The 24,915-nt window shown below is 35.3% G+C and overlaps 1 protein-coding gene and 1 long non-coding RNA gene across 3 annotated transcripts in view; one reads left to right on the plus strand and one right to left on the minus strand.

Moving 5' to 3' along the window:
• The window catches only part of LOC134527159 (bumetanide-sensitive sodium-(potassium)-chloride cotransporter-like), a 940,416-nt gene that overhangs the window by 420,703 nt on the left and 494,798 nt on the right, over positions 1 to 24,915 (minus strand). The window lies entirely within an intron of this gene.
• LOC134527161 (uncharacterized) overlaps positions 15,210 to 24,915 on the plus strand; it is a 264,791-nt gene continuing 255,085 nt past the window's right edge. Inside the window, exon 1 of the long non-coding RNA XR_010074108.1 lies at positions 15,210 to 16,699. This is a non-coding gene — a long non-coding RNA (uncharacterized LOC134527161). The remainder of the gene's footprint in view (positions 16,700 to 24,915) is intronic.

The raw sequence follows: 24,915 nt of genomic DNA on the forward strand, positions 1-24,915 counted from the left end.
ATGAACACTTTCTTTATGGTTTTTTTTCAATGTACACACTATATATAAAATTGCTGTTCTTATTTATATTTATGCAATTGTTTCGCTTTCCAGTTTTTAGCTGAGAACAGCTTCTAAATTTAACGCGGCCGGTACGCATAATTATAACAAGAATAAATTAATTTATATTAAAAAAAAATTAAACATGCTTTTGTAGCAATAAAATCTAAAATTAAAAATAAATAAAATTTAATTATAATTGGATTAAAAAATGATAGGAAGTCTCAAAAATGTAACATAAAAATAAAAATGTGTGGTGCTTGATAGCATATCAGTTGACTTGAACTTCTTATCTCCAGTTATTCTGAAATTTCATGTCTTTATAAAATTTTAAATATAATGCTTGATATGATTTGATTTTTATTTTGTATCTGTAGCTATTAATAATTGCCAAATCATTATAAATACGTAAATAGGAAGGTTGGTATAAGTTGACTCTAATTTCATATAGTCATTTATTTAGCCATTCAAATTCATTTCCTACATTTCCTCACTTTCAATAACGTTACGTACGCCTAATACAAATCTGGCATCAGCCCACTATTTAGCTCGAAGCTTTCGCTTTTTTTTTTCTAGACCCCCTGTCTTTGAAAACACTTTTTCACGATGGGGCGTCCAGCCCACTCTCAAGGGTCGCGGACATCTTGCTGTCAACCTACCTCCCATGGCATTCTGAACGCCGGATACTTCGTCTCTGTATGAACTTGGGCCAATGACGTTCGCCCTGATGTTGTAAACAAAAAACAATTGAAAGCATCAAAATCATTTAATGAGAGTCTAAAGGCAAATAATATGCTAGGAAAAAGGAATTGTAAATAGTTATCTATAAAACCTATTTTGTGTGTTTTAAAATTTATTCGTTTACATATATTTTCGTCAATTTGAAAACTGGATCGTTCGAAATACGAAGTTTTTATGCGATGAAAGTATAATTTATTTAAAATACAAATTATTTTAATGATGTTTATTTAGTTCGTTATATATTCTTTTTCTTTTTACCAATTACTGGTTAGTTTTCAGCAATAGTTACGGCGCATTTAGTGTCAGTGTACCTACAAAACTTAGCCTATTTCCAGGAAAAAATCAAGCACATAAGCAAATATAGAATTTAAAACCGCAAGAAAACTAACATTTGGTACAATAAATTATAGTCAACATTTCATTAAGTTGTCAAACAAAATTCTTGTTTATCTGTAGTAAGGTAAATTTAATAATTGAAACATTTATATTAAAAAATTACATGGTTAACAATAGTACTTACTCTTTTTACTTTTACAGTATACCCTTCTACCGCAATCATAAATAATTTTTGTTATGTGTTTTATTATACTAATATATTCTTTACTGTTATTTACAAAGCACAAAATTGGCAAAATCAAAACCATCGTAACCATTCCTTACACGAATTTGTATCGACCTGTTAGCCACACTTTTTGAACCTCTTGACAAAACACTTTTTATTAATGTGCCAATACGATTTATCTGAGAAAAATAAAGTAGCATAACGATTGAAGTTTAACGAACATTTATGATGCATTTATAACAAACCAATCTTTTTGAACTTCAAATTCTATATATACATCTTGTAAATAGTACAAATATTTTTTTTTACCGGGGTGGGTAATGTTTAGTCAACATGAGATCGTTAGAGACAGAAACACACATTAATACTAATCAGGTATATTGCAGAAGGTATTGGCCATGGCTTGCAAGTAAAATCTACCTCTTTTTATAGCTAAAGTAATTTACAGAAAGCATGGAAAACATGAATCGGTATGCCTGGGTCGGAATTCTAACCCAAATTTTTAACACCGCGTCACTTTGCATTATTGGCAATGATATATTTTAGTTATTGTAACGAGGCTAACACTTCAAAATTATTATAAAAATATGACAAAATGAAAAAAAAAATCATTTCGGCGCCTCCTACAGGCGTGAGTAGATTTCTAAGGAATTATTTATTTTGGAAATGTTCTGGAAACTTTTACAAATTCCTGGAACAATTACAAATTTTAATGTACCTACTATATGAATTATATGTTCACCAATATTAAAAAAAAAATCGATTAAATATTTTCTCATACTCCAAGCAGTGAAAATATATTACTTAAATGTTCTTTTTCTCAACTGAAAGCATCCAGCATTGAATGTATAAACGAATTTATTATTATGCCTACTGGTAGTTATGCAATTGGTTAAAACCTTCAAACAGTTTTTTTTTCCATCATTCGCACAAATACGTGGTCGTATGAAAATTTTCTTTTGACAAAGATTTGAGGTAACAGTCAGATAGTCAAAAATAAATACGACGAAAATTTTTAATTCACCCCTTTATTTTTTCAGCCCCCTGCAACAATGGCTCGTATTATCAAAAATATTTTTAGATGAAGTTTTGAATATAAATTATAAAATGAACTCACAATTTGAACGTATTTGATTGTGAACCTACTAAGGGAGTTACGATTTTAGTTGTAATTTAACCTTTTTTTTTTCAACCCCTTGCAGTAACGGTTCATATAATCAAATTTAGTTACAGTCAAAAGTTTTGGGCAAACCTTGTAAGATTAATAAAAAATTCGTACGGATTCGATGTTGTGCGTAGGAAGGGAGCTTTAATTTTTTCGTCCTCCGACACTTGTGTATTCCAACCCTGGCAGTAATAGTTGGTCGTATATTACTTTAAATAAAACATGTTATGTAGATTAATTTAAGGTTATAAAAAGGTATTCAATATTGTAAATGGTACGAAATTATGAGTGTTTTTATATCTACACAAGAATTATTAAAAAAAATTTCTAATCCCTGCAATAATGGCTCGTCGCATAAAAACTGTCTCAAATAAAAGTATTTAATTAATAATTATAAGATTGATACATAATTCGTACGTATTCAATGTTGTGTCTACGAGGGAGGAACTATAATTTTGTAGTATATACGTATATATACTAAAGTTTGAGTTGACAATCGATTTGGTGTCTATGGACCATGAAACGAGAAACTATATAAAATTTGCCATGGATACGGCTACAATAGGCGGTATTTCTTTTTAAATTTACCTTAAAGTGAAACTCAAACCATAAAAAGACGCATGTAGTCACTTGAGTAAAATATTTACTAATTAAAATAAACAACCTGCCTTAAGTTTCTCCTTTTTAAATTAATTATTCGCAATGATAATTTTTTTAGTTTCAAAAAAATATAAATTTTGACACAAATATTGTTGCTGTGACCACTACAGCAGCTCAATAATTTTAGTTCTGATAAGTGTTGTGTATACGGCTACATTTGTGTTTCGAGACATTTAGACTGTTTACTTGATCATATCTTAATAGTTAAGCAAAGAGAGAAAACATTTAAAATGGAACCATACATCTAAATCTTTAAGCAATAATGTGTGTTACGGTGAAATGATACATAATATAAAATTGGAACCTGATAATTTTGACAACATTTTATAAAAGTAGGTATTAAAACATTTTTCTTATTTTATATATTTTTTTCACACCTTAGAAGAACTTTCCTTAGCGGAATGTTAAACCACAGGCCATTATTCTAACATTTATGTTGGTAATTCAAAGTATAAGCAAAATAGTCATATTTAAGGAATTTTTGGTTATACAATATATATACACACACACATATATATTTGGATATAATGTTTGATTGTATTCATTATTAAAAGAGTAAGTACAAGTAGAATAATTATTTACATGAGTTACAAAATATAAAAATCTTAACTGCTCTCTAATAACTTATGACGAAATTAAACTATACGGTAAGGGATAAATAACTTGAATTTTTTAAGTTCATATATAAAACTGTATAAACTATTAGCATAACAACTGGTTAGTTTTTAGCAATAGTTACGGCGCAAATAGTGTCAGTGTACCTACAAAACGTATTTCCAGGAAAAAAGGCAAGCACGTAAGCAAATATAGAATTTAAAACTGCAAGAACACTAACATTTGGTACAAAAATGCGAATAAAATTTCGAGATTATTATACACCGTGCCATTTTTTTAAAAGTTAGTTAGTAAATGTTGTAACTAATAGAAAATAAAATATAGTTACAATGTCTTGACCAGATTTAAAGTAATGTATGTATTTTTAATGCTTTGATACTGACTCCTAACAAATTAAATTTTTTATCCAATTTAGATATATATTAAACAGAAAAATACAACTGAAAAAATGTGTACCTAAGGCTATTTAGTAAATATTAAACTTCAAAAGCTCTGTTGCTAAGAAATATTAATAAACATAAAAGATCAGTGATGTTGATATTTTTTATTTAAAATATATCAACATGCTCGTAGTGCCACAGAAAGCTGCGCTCACCTCTCGCAAAGTTATGAACGCCTGATACCCAGCTCGCCTGAGCGCTGCTCCGTGGACGCTCGGGCCTGTCATCCCCAAGGGTCCCGGGGGAGCTAGCCAATGAGGACAATGGGGCGGGCCCATACTTGGCAGTAGGTTCGTGGAGGGAGTTCAAAGCAGTGAAGGGGAAGCGGTCGGTGATCTGCACAGGTCGTGCATCTGCGAACCGACCCGCGAGCCGCTGTCGAACCTACGTGGTGGCGAACACCGCACACGTGAGCTGTCATGAAAGCTTGGTGAAAAAGAAGAATGCTGAACACTATTATCTCCACACATGAGTAAAACACTAGAGTCAGCATCATGTGTGTCAATGCCACGAAAGTCTAAGCTGTGAAATCCCCTGTCTCGAACACGCGACACGGACGCAGACCTGAGGGGAGGCGAGAACTCTGCCTCGTATTTAGACACCGCTAATAACCGGGCCTCTACCTCACTACCCCAAGAAATCAAGGAATCAAAGGTGGTAGGTGGGGCTAACATACCTCAGTAACTGTTGTTAAGCACATGAGGTGCAAAGTTGCCTAAAATAAGCTGTACTAACTCAGGCTCAGCGATGTCAATCTCCAAAACCTCGGCATAGGTGACAACCTCATCAATATAATGAGTGACTGACTCGTTAGGACGCTGAAAAAATCGCGCTTACACGCGTACATGACACGCAACGGACACACAGCACGAAGTAGCGACATCTTAAATGTATGGAAATCTACCTTCTGTACAATATCCTCTGTTAACCTAGACACATACAAGCCAGTACACCTACTAAGCAGAGCCTTCATAAAGGCGCCAGCAGTAGTATGTAAATGTATGTCCGAGATCTGGGTTCTGCGTGTGGAGCCGGGAGCCGGTCCACCATATTGGATTTTGACATCACGGCGGCCATTTTTGACTCAAAAATTCCTCAAAAATGAATTAAAATGACTCAAAAATTCCCGTTTCGAGAAAAAAATTTCCCGTTTTTAGTCCTTAAAAATCCCAGCGACTAGAAAGTCCTAAAAGTAGCTTAAACATCCTTAACTCAAGCCACTGTTAAGCCGCTATCAGGACTTGACCTTGACCCCGGCTGCCATATTGGAGCCGCCATCTTGGATCCGCCATCTTGGATGACGTAATTGTGTTTTCTCGAACATTCCGGCATTGTGTTTTCCGCCATATTGGATGATGACGTCACCGTTTCAATTTCCATTACGGTCACCATCTTTAACTTTTTTATTTATTATCCAATTTAAATGATTTTTTTTTTAAAAATTTAAAAAAAATTAAATAATAAAATTTTAATAAATATTTATAAAAAAACATACTTATTCGACATGGAGCTCGGAGTCCTCGGTTCGAACCCGGTAAGGGTGAATAAATTAAAAATGACGACAGATCCTTCCCCCGTGGTGGCTGCTGGCAGACTGACCCCCACCACTTTTATCAATGCACATATACCATCAGGTAGTATGACTTCATGTCTGCCATCTTGAAAATCCTTAATTTTAATGCTAGAGAATCGGGAAAAAATTTAAAAATCATTAAAAAAATTAATCAGCCTAATTAAATAATAAAAAATCCTTAAAACCACCGTTGCACTTTTCGTGACGGCCGCCATCTTGAAATCACCCGCTGGAGATCATCATCTGGTTATCGTCCGCTAGAGTGTGCTGATACCATATTAGTATAATTATCTGGTCACCACACCTTTGACCTTGACCTTGAAATTTAACCTTGACCTTGAACTTTGACCTTGAAATTTGACCTTGACCTTGAACTTTGACCTTGACCTTGAAATTTGACCTTGACCTTGTCGAACATCATGGATCTGACATTTTATGTCAGTACATGCTACCAGGAGCTACCACCTGCTGGAGTACTCCATCTTGTGTGTGTACTCGTATTATAGAGTACATTTCCATCTGGATAATTTTATTCTAACCCACTACAGTGCAGTAATCATTTATTACCGAGGAGCCCCCCGCCATCTTGAAATTCGGCCGCCATCTTGAAATAATGTAAAAATGTAGCTAGAAAAGTGGGAAAAAATCCAAAATTCATCAAAAAAATCACTCATAACTTACATATCGATTTGATCCACTCCAGTCCTTGGTCCGATACTCGGTGGATGCAATAATGTTTAATTTTATGAAATAATAATAATTTCAATAAACCACGTTCAACATTCTTAAAGAGACTTTAAATCCTCTACTTTCATCATCCTATCAGACATCAAGACCACCATATTGGAAATTCGTAATTGTAATGCTAGAGATTCGGGAAATAGTTCAAAATTTATTAAATAAATTTGTAATCTAAATACTGATTAATTAGATCGACTAAGGTCCTTGGTTCGATCCCTGGCCAATAAAACACACTTTAATTTTAAATAGTACCAGAAAAGTGTAAGGTTCGAGAAATAAAATACCACAAAGTCTTTTACACAATTTCTATCCTACTACAGAATCACTTGCGAAAGCCAGAAATCTCATAAACATTTAGCCCTGCATAGACGTGCAACGACTACTTCTTACTTCCAACAGACCCAAATGCTCCAAATGGCACCAACAGCTCCAAATGGCTCCAAATGCTCCAAACCGCCTCCAAATGGCTCCAAATGTTCCAAATGGCTCCAAAATGCTCCAAAAGCTCCAAATGGCTCCAACAGCTCCAAATGCTCCAAATGGCTCCAACAGCTCCAAAAGGCTCCAAATGCTTTAAAAGGCTCCAATTGCTCCAACAGCTCCATCTTTAATTGGTTCCAACTGATTCCAATTACTTTTCTTATCGAACTTGGCATGATTACTAACATGTCTTTATCAGTATACATTTTGACCAGCAGTGGTAAAGTATTTTGCTCCTTTAAGTTATAAGTTTTATTTTGAAATCAGATTTCGATAAATGGTAGATACCATTTGGAAAGAAAATATATTAATTTATCTTCCAGTTTATTCACATAAATTTAATTTAAGCCATTATTGTATGTAGCCAGCTTCCCTCAGTTCTTTGAGTATGAAGGGTATTTCTTTAATGTTCGAATAGTTTCCTCTACGAACAGATGCCACCAACAGTCTTAGCCTGTCAACAAATATGATTGGATCATTCCATGATGTGTAATCAATCTCTTCTGCCACCATCTTCCTTGCACATTTATTATAAATATTATGATCTCTGCTGTCCTCCGTTTTAACACAAACCACAAGGTCACATTCGTCATCGAGCCAGTGATCATCACGAGCTTGATCAGATTTATTTAATATATCACGACGTGTCCATCGTTTTGATCTCAGGACACCGCCACAGCCTTCGGTCTTGTCCCCTTAAGCTGCTTCAGCACAGTCTTCGAACATGTCGCCAGCTTCAGAGTCACTGTAGCAATCACCGTAAAAGGCATCGTCTTCACCCAGATTACCGTAAGAACTCGTTATCGTTGATGTCCAAGTGTCTGCATCGCCTTCATGCTTCCTTTTTTAGGAGTCCATTATTTTTACAAAGTATGGACGATCTACTGAATATAAGCTTGAGTGTATTCTCACTTTTCACGTGTTGATACTTCCAGGTGTTTCAGTCTTCCCGAAACCATCAGCATCCTTTAATATTTGTTTCTCGTCACGATCGGCGTGCTACGGCTTCCATCTTTTCTATATTAATAATATTATTTGTCTTAAAATCTCCACATACGTGTCACTATCACAGATTCAAATCATCATCGTCGTAGCTGTCATCAATATTGTCATGAGGTGCATCAATATCACTCATTTTATGATATTTTGTCTACATTTAAGTTGTCAGAGATTTACCACAATCTATGATCTTGTGAGCTCCATTCTAATTTTCTGTAAAAGCTAGTGTGTCTAGTTTTACTATTTAAACCTTTTACCCATCACCACCAAAAAAAATTAAATTATTTAATTATATAGAACAAAAATCAACAAAGTTCCTTTCATTTAATCATAGGAACCGCTTCATCCTTTACACCTTTATTATAGTTTCTTGAGCCCAAGAGTCTTTCATTATATAACATGCAGTGTTCTTCAAGAGATGTGGTATACTATCAGTTCTACATACAAATCCATCTTATCAATGATTTGTTTACACATAAAAAAAAACCTTCACATTATTTTTACATGTTTTATTGAATTATCTCTTCGACTAAAATAATTATCAAACATAGTAATTTCTACAAAAAACACTTTGTCCAAGACATTTTAACCATCATCTGTCTGAAAACAACCATGTCTCATCTATATCACAAAGTAAACGAGGGTTAGAGGAGATACGTCAAACAAGTGCTAGTCACTCATAGGGTAAGGAACAGGTGTTCGATACCTATCTCAGACATTGTAGCATCTATGTTCTTTTCTTACCTCATGTAGAAAAATATGTTCCAATGCATACGAATTTAAACTTATTCACGTGCGACTAGTCAAAAGTACATAAAATCAAGCACGTCAGCTGCAAAAAAAAATTCTCTAGGATAGAGGCAGAGACTTCTCGATCGAGACACGCATACCGTCACCTGCAAATGAACATTGACTCCTCGCGCAGGAGTTGCAAGCTTGCAGAATGCTGCGGCAGTCATATGTTTGCTCGAGTCATACACACATCACGTCGCTAGTCTTCCCACTCATTTCACGTAAAACTCCAGTGAAATCGTAATCCAGCATACGTAAAGTACTTGCTGGAACCACTTCAAGGTATGCATCACTGAACCAGAGCAGAAAATCAGCCTACGTATATATAACTTGCTACCAACAAAAAAAAAAATTTGTAGCACATATACGAGAGGAGTCGATTCCTACATACCATACTGTGAAAGCCGATATTCTGATGATTATAAGCAGCAAAATATTTCAAATCAAGACCTTGGCCAGTATACTTTCATTTTTCCATGTTGTAAAAATTCATGTTAGTAATCAGCAACGAAGGAGTGAGTAACTTGGACGAAGAACCGCTTTCCAAGTATCCAGAATCTTACTGATACAGCCCATACAGTGCACCAGAGTACTCCGAAGTATGATCAATTTATTTACATCATATAATTTTTTAATATCACCTCCGTAGTGTACACCAATATATGACAGGTTACGATTTAAGACCATACATTTCCCACAAGTCTGTTAGTTTTATTTCGGGAAGTAATAAATTATTTCTCAGAAATAATAAATCAAGTTCCTATCACATTTGCTCTAACGTTACGGTATTACATACACCAGCACTTTACCAAAACATCTCCCATAAAAAATCCTAAGAATGCAGATAACATACTCAGACAAAAATAATTTTAGCAAAATAAACTATCTTAAACATTATTGGTAAAATAATAATACACACAAACAAGTCAAAACGTGCATTACAACTCCGAAAAAAATTACGTGTCACATGTTGTTTATTACATTAAAATAAATGTAGTAGGTAGGTTAAGAAAAATAAATCAAATAATATTTTTAATTCTTTAATTTATTTAAAAGTTTACATTTATATACAAAGAAATTTGCCACTGTATGTATATCGTATACATTTCTCAGTTCATGTGACATTCATTTTTATTAAAATAAATTATTATATTTCGTTTTTAGAGTGACAAAATACAAATAATTCATACAGATCACGATACATCAGTTCAGGAGTGTAGCACCTTAGAGGACCAGAGATGTTGATGCTAGAAACCTTCCTTTACAAAATTTATAATGTTTTTTCAAGTATAATTTTCGTGAAACCTGTACACCGCACTTCTCACACAGAAATTTTACACGGTCATGATTTCTTCTGCAGCCATGCTTTTCATGGATGCGTGTACTTCGTAGTCGTTCAAATCGTTTACCACAGTAGCAGCACTGATACAGATATTCATCGCAATTACCATCGCTTTCCCACTGTACAACTTGCAAATGAACTTTGCTTTTACAATGCCTAATCAAATTACTTTTGTTTGTGAAATGTACACCACACGGGTCACACGGAAATGTTACACGATTAGCGTTTCTTCTACAGACATGATTTTCATGTCTTCTTGCATGTTGACGGTATTTAAAACTTTTGTCACAGTTCGTACACAGATGTCTCGTCGTTAGACCTTGAGTCACCGACGGCTCGGAAAGTATCTTACTTTTAATGTACACTGCTGTTGTAGGCGACGAAGTCCCGTATGTTGCATGAGCTGAAGATTTCCCAGTCGACATTGACAAATCATCTGTACTGGATGCCAAAGAATCTGATGTATACACGACTGATGCAGAACCGTCAGTTGGGGTAACATTGGCCCTTTGAGCGTAACTTTGGCCCAAGACAAAAAACATATTAAACCATGTTACAACTCTTCAAAATATTTATTAGATGTGATGATACATATGTTACATATGTATCATCACATCTAATAAATATTTGGAAGAGTTGTAACATGATTTAAAAAATTTTTTGTCTTGGGCCAAAGTTACCCTCAAAGGGCCAATGTTACCCCAACTGACGGAAGCTGGGAATTGCTCACAAAATGTTGTATTTACCAATTGTGGTGTAGTTGCAGGTATCGGAGTCTCCTCTGCATTCGATAATGCACACATTAAAGTCTCTTGGAGTAAAGAGACAGTAGATACAGCCATCATCGTGATCTCTGGAGATGGTAGCTTCGTTACCATCGGAATCTCTGGAGCTGCCCTCATCGTTGTCATCGGGATCTGCTTCGTCATCATCGCCTCCGTCGTCCGGGACCCCGGTGTAGACGCGAGACCCCTCCGACAAGATCTCTGCAGCCGTTGTCCCCACCACCATTGTGATTTGTACCGATGTCATTGTTGCTACCATTGAGTTCGGATACACATGAATATTCATAAATCGGACTTATATGCCGACAAGTCAATCCATCAGATCTGCACTGCACCACTACAAGAGGTGGACTGAGGGACCTGCTGTCTAAGACTCGCTTAAATATCAGCGTCCGCTTGTATAATACGCAATTCAATACATCATCCATTATTATTACTTCAAAAAAAATTAGGAATTTAAAAGGATACAAGTTTAAATTATATATTCAAAGAACTAATCACACATCCTACATACACGGGTAATTTAGACTTACTAGAGGGACCAAGAGTCTCTGAACAATGGAACTTTCAGAACTCAAACATAATTTAAATTTTATTATGTACAGCTACACAAAACCTCCAAATGACTCCAATTGTCTACAACACATGACTAAAATATACTATCCGATACCAGGCTAGGTCCAAAGTCAATTATTTTTTGTACCTCTCATCTTCAGTTCAGAGGACCTTCAGTGTTGATATAGCTACAGCCAAGAAATGCCCAGTACCATACATCTTCAAAGCCTTCAGAGTCGATTCTTCTTAAGCCTTACGACAAAAGTCTCCGAAACAAGAGACCTACTCTATAAGTTTACTAGACATTTATATGCTTGTCATAGCACACATCGATAAATATCTTCGTAAATAACCCAAAATATTATCAGACCACCAGCATTCGATTTATACACCAACATATCCATCAACACAAGTCCATTCTACATTAAGCTCCTCACTTCCACCAGTCTACTCACCTACATTCAGTACACAAAAACTAAAAGAAATCAATTAACAACCTAGTATTTATGTATATTCGGTCATTTAACATGAGGTGCCTGCCATATTGAAATTTGGGCACCATCTTAGATATTTGTATTTATTGACATATTAGTTCGGGAAAAATTCCAAAATTCACCGAAAAAATCACACATTATTTTACATATTGAATCGAAACTTGCTTAGATCTATGGACGAAGCTAAAAATAAATTTAATTTAAATACCAGAAAAGTGTCAGGTTCGAGAAATAAAACACCACAAGTTCTTTTACAAACATAATATTTATTGCATCAATTCTATCCTACTACATGGTCACTTGCGAAAGCCAGCAATCTTATAAACATTTAGCCCTGCATAGACATGAAACGACTAATTCTTAGCTCCATCAGCTCCAACTGCTCCTAATGCTCCAACAGCTGCAATAGCTCCAACAGCTCCAGATGCTCCAAAGGCTCCAAATGCTCCAACAGCTCCAAATGTTCCAAATGCTACAAATGCATCGACAGCTCCAAATGCTCCAAATGCTCCAACAGCTCCAACAGCTACAAATGCTCCAAATGCTCCAACAGCTCCAACAGTTCCAAATGCTCCAAATGCTTCAAATGCTCCAATTGCTCCAAATGGTCCAATCGCTCCAAACGCTTTAACTGATTTAAATTACTTTTTTTTTTATCGAACTTGACATGTTCACATGCATGACTTTATTAGTATACTTTTTTGGATGTCAGTGGTGACTTTTTTACACCTTTACGTTATAAGTTTTATTTAGAAATGAGCTTTTCGAGAAATTGTTAAAATCCATTTTGAAAAAAATATTAATTTTCTTCAAGTTTATACACATGCATTTAATTGAAACCATTATTTTATGTAGCCAGCTTCCTTCAGTTCTTTAAGTATGAAGGATATTTCTTTGATGTTCGAATAGTTTCCTGCACAAAGCGAACCATGTAGTAGTCTTAGCCTCTCAACCAATATGTTAGGATCTTCCCATGAGGTATGATCAATCTCTTCTGCTACATTCATTTCCCGTTATTTTTATAATAAATATTATTATCTCTGGTGTTTTTCGTTTCAACACCAACCACAAGGTCACTTTCGGCATCGAGCCAGTGATTATCACATGCTTGATCAAGATTATTTTATTTATTACGACGTTTCCACCGTTTTGGTCTTAGGCCGCCATCACAGTCATCGATCTTGACCACTTTAGGTGCTTCAGCACAGTACTCAATCATGTCAGCCTTAGTTGTAACAGCACAGTCAGCGATCATGTCAACCTCAGATGTGTCACCACAATCTTCAATCATGTCAGCTTCAGATGTTTCATCACAGTCTTCGGTCTTGTCAGCTTCAGGTGGTTCTCCATATTTCACATTTTCATGGAGACGACTAAATATTGGTGTAAATATATTTTCATTTCAAACGAGGTTGCTACTTTCTTCGTTTGTTTTTAATTTGAAATTATTGTTTCGATCTATATCAATATTTTTAGCATTAGCTTTTTTACATTCTTCATAATCATTATTGTCGTCTAATATTCTGCCATCGTTCCTCTTCCACGATTTTGGAACACAGTCTTCGTTATCTTTATTCATTCTTAGTTGTACAGTTCTTGCAATGTCTATCCAAGTAATATCTTCTACCAAAGGATTTATGACACTGACTGCAATTAAATGGTTTTTGACAATGACCCAAACTACACTCGCTTCTCTCATGACGTTTAGCATTCTTTCTCAAGGTAAACACCTTGCTGCAGTATCTACAGTGATGTCGGTTTGATACAGCTACAGGCAACGAATCAGGGTACATGTTAGCTTCTGCGACTGATGGCAGATGAAAACTAAGATTTGTAATTTAAACCATTACTTAAATGGAATTTTTTAAATTATTTCGTCAGCGAGAGTTAAGTTATCTCATACAAAAGTACTGGTTGTAAGTAGTTCTACTTTTCATCAACAGATGACTCCACATGTTGGTAGATGGTAAATAATAATTATTTCTTTTATGCTGGGTGCGGGATGCTTACTAACGATCTGTTGAAAAAGGTGTGCTTTCCTAGATCTCAAGAGGAATAACATCGTCCTTATTTAAAAAAATTAGTGAATATCATCATGGCCTAGCGAGAATCACAAGATAACCTAGTCGCATATTAGCATCCAGCATGTATCAGTTGTCTGTATAAGCAGTCTCTGTTGTCTGTATAAGCAGTAAATGTTTTGTGTGGGATGCAGGATGCTCCCTAACGATCGCAACAGAAGGAGGGCTTCGCTAGAACTCAAGGGGAAGGGAAATCTTCGTGTGTGATAGAGTTTCTCAGTTGTTTCATGACGTAGTAATCGTCTGATTAATGATCTTCTGTTTTTGTCTGATTTACACCTGATAAAAAAAATTTTAAGTACCGATTTGTTAATATGAATTCGGAAATTTATACGAAACTCTGAATAAAATTACCTATCTTAGACACCAAGGACAATGCAGTTTGTCTTACATGTTAATGCTTCTCAGCTGTCCCATAGCATATTATTTGTCTGCGTAAGGTTATTTTTTTTTTAAATCCACCTAATAAAAATATTGTAAGTACTAATTTATTAGCAGGATTTCACTAACTAAATGTAACTCTGAATAAAATGAAATTACGCATTTAGTAAAAAATCATTCATGCTGAGATCGATTTCTCACAAATAATCAGGATCACTCGGAGAAAACCATCAATAGTCTAGCCAGGAATAATCAAAAGCATTTGGAGAAATCCATTAAAATATTAACAAGAATAATCCGGAGCACACGGAGAAAACATTCATAATATTGTCGCGGGTTGAAATTTTGCAGGGTTGTTGAAATCAAATTTAGGGACTTTACTGACGGGACTCTGGGCTGGCTGCTCTGTTCACTCGTCAGCGCAAGTGGCGTGACCATGTAATTGGGGCACGGGGCCGGCGCGGCGCGCTGCGGGCTTGCAGAATTTTGTTTGTTTGTTTGGCCGCGCGCTGGCGCAGCCACGGGCCGCAGTTACTGGGGCGCGCTGTCGTAACAAGCCGCGCGGTGTGGCCTGCACATCGGGGTAGAGGGGGGTAGCCTTCCCAGATGTTCTAGTTAGTTGTTTAGTAAATTTGACTTCAATAACGAGCTTTTGTTATGGTAGGCGCGGCAGGGCGCGCGAATTTAAGCGCAAGTGAGTGGTGACTCGGGGCTCACTCAGGCGGAGGCTATGCGTCTCACCTGTGGTCACGAGTTGTTTAGTTAGTTCGTTCGTGATGTAGTTTAAGTTAGGTCATAATGTAGTCGTCAAGCTTTCGGGCGGAGGCTATGGCCCTCGTCAGGGGTCACGCGTCATAGTTTTTAAAATGTAATGTTCGTTCGGGATTTCAAGGGCAGGAGAGGCCCCTACGTTATTTTTTTAAAGTAATCGATCAAGAAAGGCTTTTCGGAAAATGTGAGTATGGACTTATCTTTGTTTTAATTTTAAGTATTAATTATGATTTGAGGTATTCGGAAGGACTAGGGAAGTGTTTAGTGAAGTTCTCTCATTCTCTCTCTTGTAAGGTCGTTCAATCGTTAAGGAAGTAAAGAGATTATTGTTTTAAATTGTAATCCCGCTATTTAAATGTTCTTTAAAATGATGTTGAGTATTTGACTTTAAGAATAAAATAATTTTAATTAAGTATTATGTTATTTTGCAAAATCTCCTTAGTTCAGCTCTCACCAGACATCCTGTACGGGATGACGAACCTATGATCCTAGGTACAGTAAAGTATTTTATGAAGTTAAGACTAGTTGATGCCAAGCGAGTTGTTTCTATGTAAAGAGCTACGATTCTCTCCCCCCTCTGAAAGTGGATCGTGACAGAAATGGCGGTGGCACCGGCTAGGTGCACGTGACAGAAATGGTAGAGTTCGCCGGATAGGTTCTATTTCTGGAGAGAGAGAGAGGTAGATTTTTATGTTTATTATTAAGTTAGTTTCAGCTTCTGATAGCAGGTTATTAAGAGTTTACTTGAGGAGAGGATTACGGAATTTTAGTCTATAGTGGAGGAAGTCTTTGAGATTTTTTTTTGACGTAACAGATGTTTATTTGAGGATACTTGTAAGGATAAAGTTTATAGTGATAAGTTGTTTTAAGTCGTTGAATTTATTGTAGATTTATATCGGGGATTATTACGTGAGGAGAATACGTTATAAGTTAAATGCTTATTAGAGATAATGCAAGTGGTTTAATTTAATTGAAGTTCATTTTAAGATTGTAGGTTAAGAGAATTATAATTTAAAATAAAGTTTTTGTCGTAAATAGGAATTATTTTCAAGAGAAGTTTGTTTTGTTTTCGTGCGCGTAGGAGACGAGACGTACGAATTAAATCAGTCGAGGGAAGGATAAACGTTAGAAAGGAATTAAAGAGAAAACGAGAGTTTATGTAAAAGAGAGTTATAGAATTTATAGTGATGTTTTGTTTTAATTAGAAAAATGTTGAGAGTTGTTTCAGAACGACACGTCAGTGGACGTGGCAGAGTGAACACGTGACGGGGAGGTGCTGAGACCTAGCAGGGAACGGAGGAACCGCAAGCGAGTGTTGGCGCACCTGATGGAATTCGGTGACGTCACGGGCTCATACGGAGACGTGGACAGGCCGTGACCTTGTTTTGATCAGCTGTACGGTAACTTAGCGATAAGAAAATAGACTATTGGTTAAATAAATTTAAATTTAAGTGTGTTTTAGAAGAAGAGTAACTTTCAGTATGTAAGTAATTTAATTTAAGAAGTGTATGATGTATAGGCTAGAAGTGTTTCGTGGTAAGTTGTTTATGTTTTTGTTAGTTAAATTCTACCTCGGTTTTAAAAATATTTTTTTGGGATTTGTAAACATTATTAAGGAGGTACACTATAAAATCGATAAGCATTGAGAAAACTGGGAAGGCTAGATTTTGTGTGTAGAGGGAATTTACTCCAAAAGAACAGAGAGACAAAATTAATGTTTTCATTAGGGCGAGGGACCCTAAGGTGAGGCGTTGTGTCCCTGGGAAGAAAGGGAATTGTAGCGCAGACCATAGGAGATGGGCTGACTACGGAATTAAGGGTCAGGAGAACCCCTGAGAGTTGTGAGTAGTTTGGGGCAGGAGTTCCCCATGGTAGTACCGAAGTGGCTATCCTGTATGGGATAGGGTACCATTTCAATGAAGTTTGTTGGTGGGGTTAGAATCCCTTGTTGTGTAGTGGGCCTATAGCAGATAGGCACTACAGTGAATTTGGTTATTTTGTGAGGTAAATTCCCTGGAGGTTAAGTAAGATTGGATTCAGTTAGGAAGGAGGGAAATGAGAAACATTGCTGTAGAGAGTTAGTGTACTTGCCTAATGTGAAATTGAATTTTACTAAATTAATTTAGGAGAAAGTTTTGTTCGGTAAATAAATAATAATGGAAGATAGCTAGATAATTAATTAATTTTTTTTGAGTAAGGTGTTTTAAGTAATGAAATAAAATAAGGTGAAGTAATTTGAATAATTGGGGAGGAGTTTCTTTAAGAGTTTAGATAATTGTTTTTGAATTTATTGAGATATTCAGCCAGTGAAGTTTGAGTGTGAGAGATACAGTGAGATTTTAAGGAAATCGGTTGTTTATTAATTAGGACAAATGAGATTTTATGATTAAGAGTCAGTAAGCATAGTTAAAATTTACGACATGATATTTGTTGACAGTTTACAGTTATTAAGGAGAAAACAGAGTAATCTATTTATTTTTATTTTAATGGTTTGAAGATAAGATTATGAATTTTTTTTGGAAGTTTCTTTGGCATGTTGGAATAATTTTTTTTGATTTTTAGAATTTACAGAGAAAATTTAATTGATTTACATTAGTTTGGAAGTATGGAGGTTTAGTGTTCGATTAGCCCTAACTTGATGGTCGGATCCCAAAAGAATGCCGTAAAACCGATAGCCAATTGAGAGGAATGCGGTAGGCGCTTGTGTAGAGAGGGGTTGTGGGAAAACTCCTTGGGACTGATGGCAGATCAGGGGCCCTAAATAGTGTGTGATGCTGTAAAACCAGTGCAGAGAAAGCCTGGTATGCTTAAATTTTTGGGCACAGGTTATGTAAACCTGGGGTTCCATGGGATTTAGTCATGTTAGCTGCTGTGAGACATTAAGATTTCCAGGCTCCATAGTAAAGTCAATGTAAATTTTTGTTTTCTTAAAATAATAAATTTGTTTTTAATTTTTTTGAGATATTTGATTTGTAACAGTGAATACAGACCCCGAGGAATAAGAGTTGTCATGATGTGAGAGGAGAAGGTGGTAGGCCTAAAAGGGTACAGGCACCACAGAGGTTATTTGTATTGCATAATTTAAATATAAGGAAACTTGAGAATTTGAAATTTTGTTGTTGGTTTGTACACCCATAAGAAGAGTATAGGCAGAATTTTTATTGTTATGAGATGTCTAATTTAATTGAAAAGAAGAAAGTTTAAAGATGCAAGGTAACATTATTATTGTAATAATTGAAAGAGATTAAGAGGTAGAGAGAAATAGGCAGTTTTTGTTTGTAAGTACTAAAGTTTACATATAGAAATTTAGTAACTAAGAATGAATAATAAGTTAAGTCTAGTGTAAAAGTTTTTTTTAAGTTTGTTAAGTTAAGAGTCACAAGTAAATTTTTTTTTAGAGAGAATGTCTTTGATAGGAAGTATTAGAAACTTATGGGAATTTTAGGGTAACATAAATAATGTAGGTAATGAATAATAAATATATGGTAGGTCTTAAGTTAAGATTAACATTTGAAGCAGAATTTAATTAAGAAGAAGGAAAATAAATAGGCCTAATGAAAAGAACAAAAAAAGGATTTTATGGTAAAGCATTTTTTTTAAGTAATAAACAATGAATAATAATGTTGTTTCAGGGTAATGTGTACTAATAATACAATTTTTTTTTTAGGACCAAAGAACAGGAATTATGTAATTTAAATTAACATGTATTTTTGAAACTGTTACAGATACCATAAGATGAGCTGAGCAGCAATACAGTATACAAGATTGCAAGAGTTCGAGAGACAAGATACAAGATCACTGAAACAAGAGCCAAGACTGAAGATTCAAGAGAAGAGAAAGCTGGCAGCCATGGACTTACAAGTGGAGATTAATAAGGTCATGTAAAGTTTTATTTTTTTTATGGAAGACAGTAACTGGAGTTTTTTTTTGTTATAAACATTATTTACAGAACTTTTTAGGTTATAGTAATGTAATGGAACTAGTGAGTTGTGGTAGCTGTCAAAAAGAACTAATACCTTAAGTTTAATTTTTAAAGTTAATTTTCTTAATTTACAGAGGGATTAGTAGTTTTTTTTAAACCTTATTTAGGTTGGAATTTAAATACAATAGCTTATTATAAATGTGTACGAACAGTTCAAGTTCACAGTACTGATAGGTAGGTCAGATGATCTTATTGATTTTGATGATTTGTTGTTTTGAGTTGATTTTTAAGTGTTGTGAATTAGACAATGAAATAGTTCTGAAAACTTAAATTATTTCAAGCTAAGAAATAGTAAATTTAATTGTAACTCGAAGGACACCAGAATTTACTTTTTTTTGAATTAGTAATGTTTGAAAATTTTATACTTTACCAGAAAGGTTATAAACAAACAGATCGGATGGAACAAGGATGCAGTAAATCACAATTTCATTTAGAATTATTGATTTGCTTTTGAGGTTATGAAGGAAAAGTAGCTATAATTTAAAAATTTGAATAAAAATGGTTTTTTTTTAATTTGTTTGAAATAGAAAATTTAAAAGTTAATTAGTCATGATCTAGGTGGGTGATGGGGTGGGAATTGGCCACTCTTTTTCCCTATAACCTCCCTAACATGGCCTTCTATTACAACTAACAGAAATAAAGAAGAAGAAAAATGAAGAATTATTAGTTAGAATGTTTCTTTCATGAAGATACCTGATGAACTTTTACTGTTTGGAAGAATAGAAGCAAGGTTAGTCAGATATTTTTACTCAGAAGAAGAAGAAGATAAAGCAGTTTTATGACTCGACAAGCCAGAGATTGGTGTTTCCCCTCTGCGCTTCTATTGACTACGTTGTTTACTCTCATGGGATAGCTGGTTCGGCACCATGGAGAGAGATTGGTGGGCATTGTGGTTGCCCCCAGAAGAAAAGAAGAGTAGAAGAGGTTATGGGTGGGTCATGTGAACTGACCTTCAACCCAGTTACTTCGTGGGGACTATTTGCTGTATAGAGAAGATCAAGACTCAAGAGTTAGGGAAAATCATTGGAGGTCATGTTTCCCTTCCTTAAGTTTTTCCTATCAAATTATTTGCCTGATTAGATTATGCTAAGGGTGGGATACTTTATGTTAGCAGTTGAATTAATTAATTATATTTTTTTGTGTGTTTGCATCCTTGCCCATCGATTGCAGTTTAGTAGTTAGTTTTGTATTTGTCAGGCGTGATGGTAATGCCTGTTGATGATGTTTCAGAATTGTAATCTGTTCGTGATGAGGATGGCACAACTCCGAAGCAGATGTGGGGAGAAGTTGTGAGCTGCCCTGGAAGCCAGTCCAGTAGCTGTTGGAGTTGAGTGGTGTTTGCTGATGGCCAGCCCAGGGAGCTACTCTTCTCGACAACACTGACTTCGAGGAGTTGCACCAACCTTCACGAGATAAGAGTTTAATTAATTGAAACACTGTAAGGACACTTAATTTTTTTTGAAGAACGAAAGAAGTATGGTAATAAACGGAAACCGAAAAAAAAAAATAATAATAATTATCAAGAATTTGCACATTGTTTAACGAATACTGAGAAACTAAGAACAGTAATTTAATTTGTAAAGAGAGCTTCACTAACAGAACAATTTTTTTAGAATTGAGAACTCGAGCCTCTGAAGGTTCCTGTGAGAACAAACCAGATAAAAGTTTTACATTTAATTTTATGAATACTTGTTGTTTTAAAATAAATATTATGCAGAATCTAGATGTATGTTCAGACAGCAAGGAACTAAGAAAATTATTATTTTTGTGAAATGAGGAATTTATAGTTATGGTTTAATGGAAAAAGACAATTTGTAATTTTGAGGTAGCTCGATGGGGCTCGAGCTCTGTGAGGGGAGGGTTATGTCGCGGGTTGAAATTTTGCAGGGTTGTTGAAATCAAATTTAGGGACTTTACTGACGGGACTCTGGGCTGGCTGCTCTGTTCACTCGTCAGCGCAAGTGGCGTGACCATGTAATTGGGGCACGGGGCCGGCGCGGCGCGCTGCGGGCTTGCAGAATTTTGTTTGTTTGTTTGGCCGCGCGCTGGCGCAGCCACGGGCCGCAGTTACTGGGGCGCGCTGTCGTAACAAGCCGCGCGGTGTGGCCTGCACATCGGGGTAGAGGGGGGTAGCCTTCCCAGATGTTCTAGTTAGTTGTTTAGTAAATTTGACTTCAATAACGAGCTTTTGTTATGGTAGGCGCGGCAGGGCGCGCGAATTTAAGCGCAAGTGAGTGGTGACTCGGGGCTCACTCAGGCGGAGGCTATGCGTCTCACCTGTGGTCACGAGTTGTTTAGTTAGTTCGTTCGTGATGTAGTTTAAGTTAGGTCATAATGTAGTCGTCAAGCTTTCGGGCGGAGGCTATGGCCCTCGTCAGGGGTCACGCGTCATAGTTTTTAAAATGTAATGTTCGTTCGGGATTTCAAGGGCAGGAGAGGCCCCTACGTTATTTTTTTAAAGTAATCGATCAAGAAAGGCTTTTCGGAAAATGTGAGTATGGACTTATCTTTGTTTTAATTTTAAGTATTAATTATGATTTGAGGTATTCGGAAGGACTAGGGAAGTGTTTAGTGAAGTTCTCTCATTCTCTCTCTTGTAAGGTCGTTCAATCGTTAAGGAAGTAAAGAGATTATTGTTTTAAATTGTAATCCCGCTATTTAAATGTTCTTTAAAATGATGTTGAGTATTTGACTTTAAGAATAAAATAATTTTAATTAAGTATTATGTTATTTTGCAAAATCTCCTTAGTTCAGCTCTCACCAGACATCCTGTACGGGATGACGAACCTATGATCCTAGGTACAGTAAAGTATTTTATGAAGTTAAGACTAGTTGATGCCAAGCGAGTTGTTTCTATGTAAAGAGCTACGATTCTCTCCCCCCTCTGAAAGTGGATCGTGACAGAAATGGCGGTGGCACCGGCTAGGTGCACGTGACAATATTGACAAGGATTATCAGAAGCACACGGAGAAATCTACCATAATATTGACAAGAATAATCAGAAGCACACGGAGAAAACCTCCATAATATTGACAAGGATAATCAGAAGCACACGGAGAAAACGACCATAATTTTGAGATAAATAATCAAAAGCACACGGAGAAAACCACTACACGTTTTTTTGATATCATAAAATTAGAAGGAAAAAAATATTTAAAACAAATAAATTAATAAAAAATTTAAAAGAAAAACAAAAAATACATAAAATTCTGGCTTGTACTAGAACTCTATCTTTGCTCATCAATGAGAAGTTCACAAGCTAGCAGAATCTATTTATGTATTTTTGTTTTTATTTTAAAGGTGTTTACCTTGAGAAAGAATGCTAAACGTCATGAGAGAAGCGAGTGTAGTTTGGGTCATTGTCAAAAACCATTTAATTGCAGTCAGTGTCATAAATCCTTTGGTAGAAGATATTACTTGGATAGACATTGCAAGAACTGTACAACTAAGAATGAATAAAGATAACGAAGAATGTGTTCCAAAATCGTGGAAGAGGAACGAAGGCAGAATATTAGACGACAATAATGATTATGAAGAATGTAAAAAAGCTAATGCTAAAAATATTGATATAGATCGAAACAATAATTTCAAATTAAAAACAAACGAAGAAAGTAGCAACCTCGTTTGAAATGAAAATATATTTACACCAATATTTAGTCGTCTCCATGAAAATGTGAAATATGGAGAACCACCTGAAGCTGACAAGACCGAAGACTGTGATGAAACATCTGAAGCTGACATGATTGAAGATTGTGGTGACACATCTGAGGTTGACATGATCGCTGACTGTGCTGTTACAACTAAGGCTGACATGATTGAGTACTGTGCTGAAGCACCTAAAGTGGTCAAGATCGATGACTGTGATGGCAACCTAAGACCAAAACGGAGGAAACGTCGTAATAAATAAAATAATCTTGATCAAGCATGTGATAATCACTGGCTCGATGCCGAAAGTGACCTTGTGGTTGGTGTTGAAACGAAAAACACAAGAGATAATAATATTTATTATAAACATAATAGGAAATTGAACGTAGCAGAAGAGATTGATTATACCTCATGGGAAGATCCTAACATATTGATTGACAGGCTAAGACTACTACATGGTTCGCTTTGTGCTGGAAACTATTCGAACATCAAAGAAATATCCTTCATACTTAAAGAACTGAAGGAAGCTGGCTACATAAAATAATGGGTTCAATTAAATGCATGTGTATTAACTTGAAGAAAAATTAATATTTTTTTTCAAAATGGATTTTAACAATTTCTCGAAAAGCTCATTTCTAAATAAAACTTATAACGTAAAGGTGTAAAAACGTCACCACTGACATCCAAAAATGTATACTAATAAAGTCATGCGTGTGAACATGTCAAGTTCGATAAAAAAAAAAGTAATTTAAATTTTAAATACCGTAAACATGCAAGAAGACATGAAAATCATGTATGTAGAAGAAACGCTAATCGTGTAACATTTCCGTGTGACCCGTGTGGTGTACATTTCACAAACAAAAGTAATTTGATTAGGCATTGTAAAAGCAAAGTTTATTTGCAAGTTGTACAGCGGGGAAGCGATGGTAATTGCGATGAATATCTGTATCAGTGCTGCTACTGTGGTAAACGATTTGAACGACTACGAAATACACGCATCCATGAAAAGCATGGCTGCAGAAGAAATCATGACCGTGTAAAATTTCTGTGTGAGAAGTGCGGTGTACAGGTTACACGAAAATTATACTTGAAAAAACATTATAAATTTCGTAAAGGAAGGTTTCTAGCATCAACATCTCTGGTCCTCTAAGGTGCTACACTCCTGAACTGATGTATCGTGATCTGTATGAATTATTTGTATTTTGTCACTCTAAAAACGAAATATAATAATTTATTTTAATAAAAATGAATGTCACATGAACTGAGAAATGTATACGATATACATACAGTGGCAAATTTCTTTGTATATAAATGTAAACTTTTAAATAAATTAAAGAATTAAAAATATTATTTGATTTATTTTTCTTAACCTACCTACTACATTTATCTTAATGTAATAAACAACATGTGACACGTAATTTTTTTCGGAGTTGTAATGCACGTTTTGACTTGTTTGTGTGTATTATTATTTTACCAATAATGTTTAAGATAGTTTATTTTGCTAAAATTATTTTTGTCTGAGTATGTTATCTGCATTCTTAGGATTTTTTATGGGAGATGTTTTGGTAAAGTGCTGGTGTATGTAATACCGTAACGTTAGAGCAAATGTGATAGGAACTTGATTTATTATTTCTGAGAAATAATTTATTACTTCCCGAAATAAAACTAACAGACTTGTGGGTAATGTATGGTCTTAAATCGTAACCTGTCATATATTGGTGTACACTACGGAGGTGATATTAAAAAATTATATGATGTAAATAAATTGATCATACTTCGGAGTACTCTGGTGGACTGTATGGGCTGTATCAGTAAGATTCTGGATACTTGGAAAGCGGTTCTTCGTCCAAGTTACTCACTCCTTCGTTGCTGATTACTAACATGAATTTTTACAACATGGAAAAATGAAAGTATACTGGCCAAGGTCTTGATTTGAAATATTTTGCTGCTTATAATTATCAGAATATCGGCTTTCACAGTATGGTATGTAGGAATCGACTCCTCTCGTATATGTGCTACAATTTTTTTTTTGGTTGGTAGCAAGTTATATATACGTAGGCTGATTTTCTGCT

The sequence above is a fragment of the Bacillus rossius genome, chromosome 1 (genome assembly GCF_032445375.1).
Source record: "Bacillus rossius redtenbacheri isolate Brsri chromosome 1, Brsri_v3, whole genome shotgun sequence".
Classification (NCBI taxonomy): domain Eukaryota; kingdom Metazoa; phylum Arthropoda; class Insecta; order Phasmatodea; family Bacillidae; genus Bacillus; species Bacillus rossius.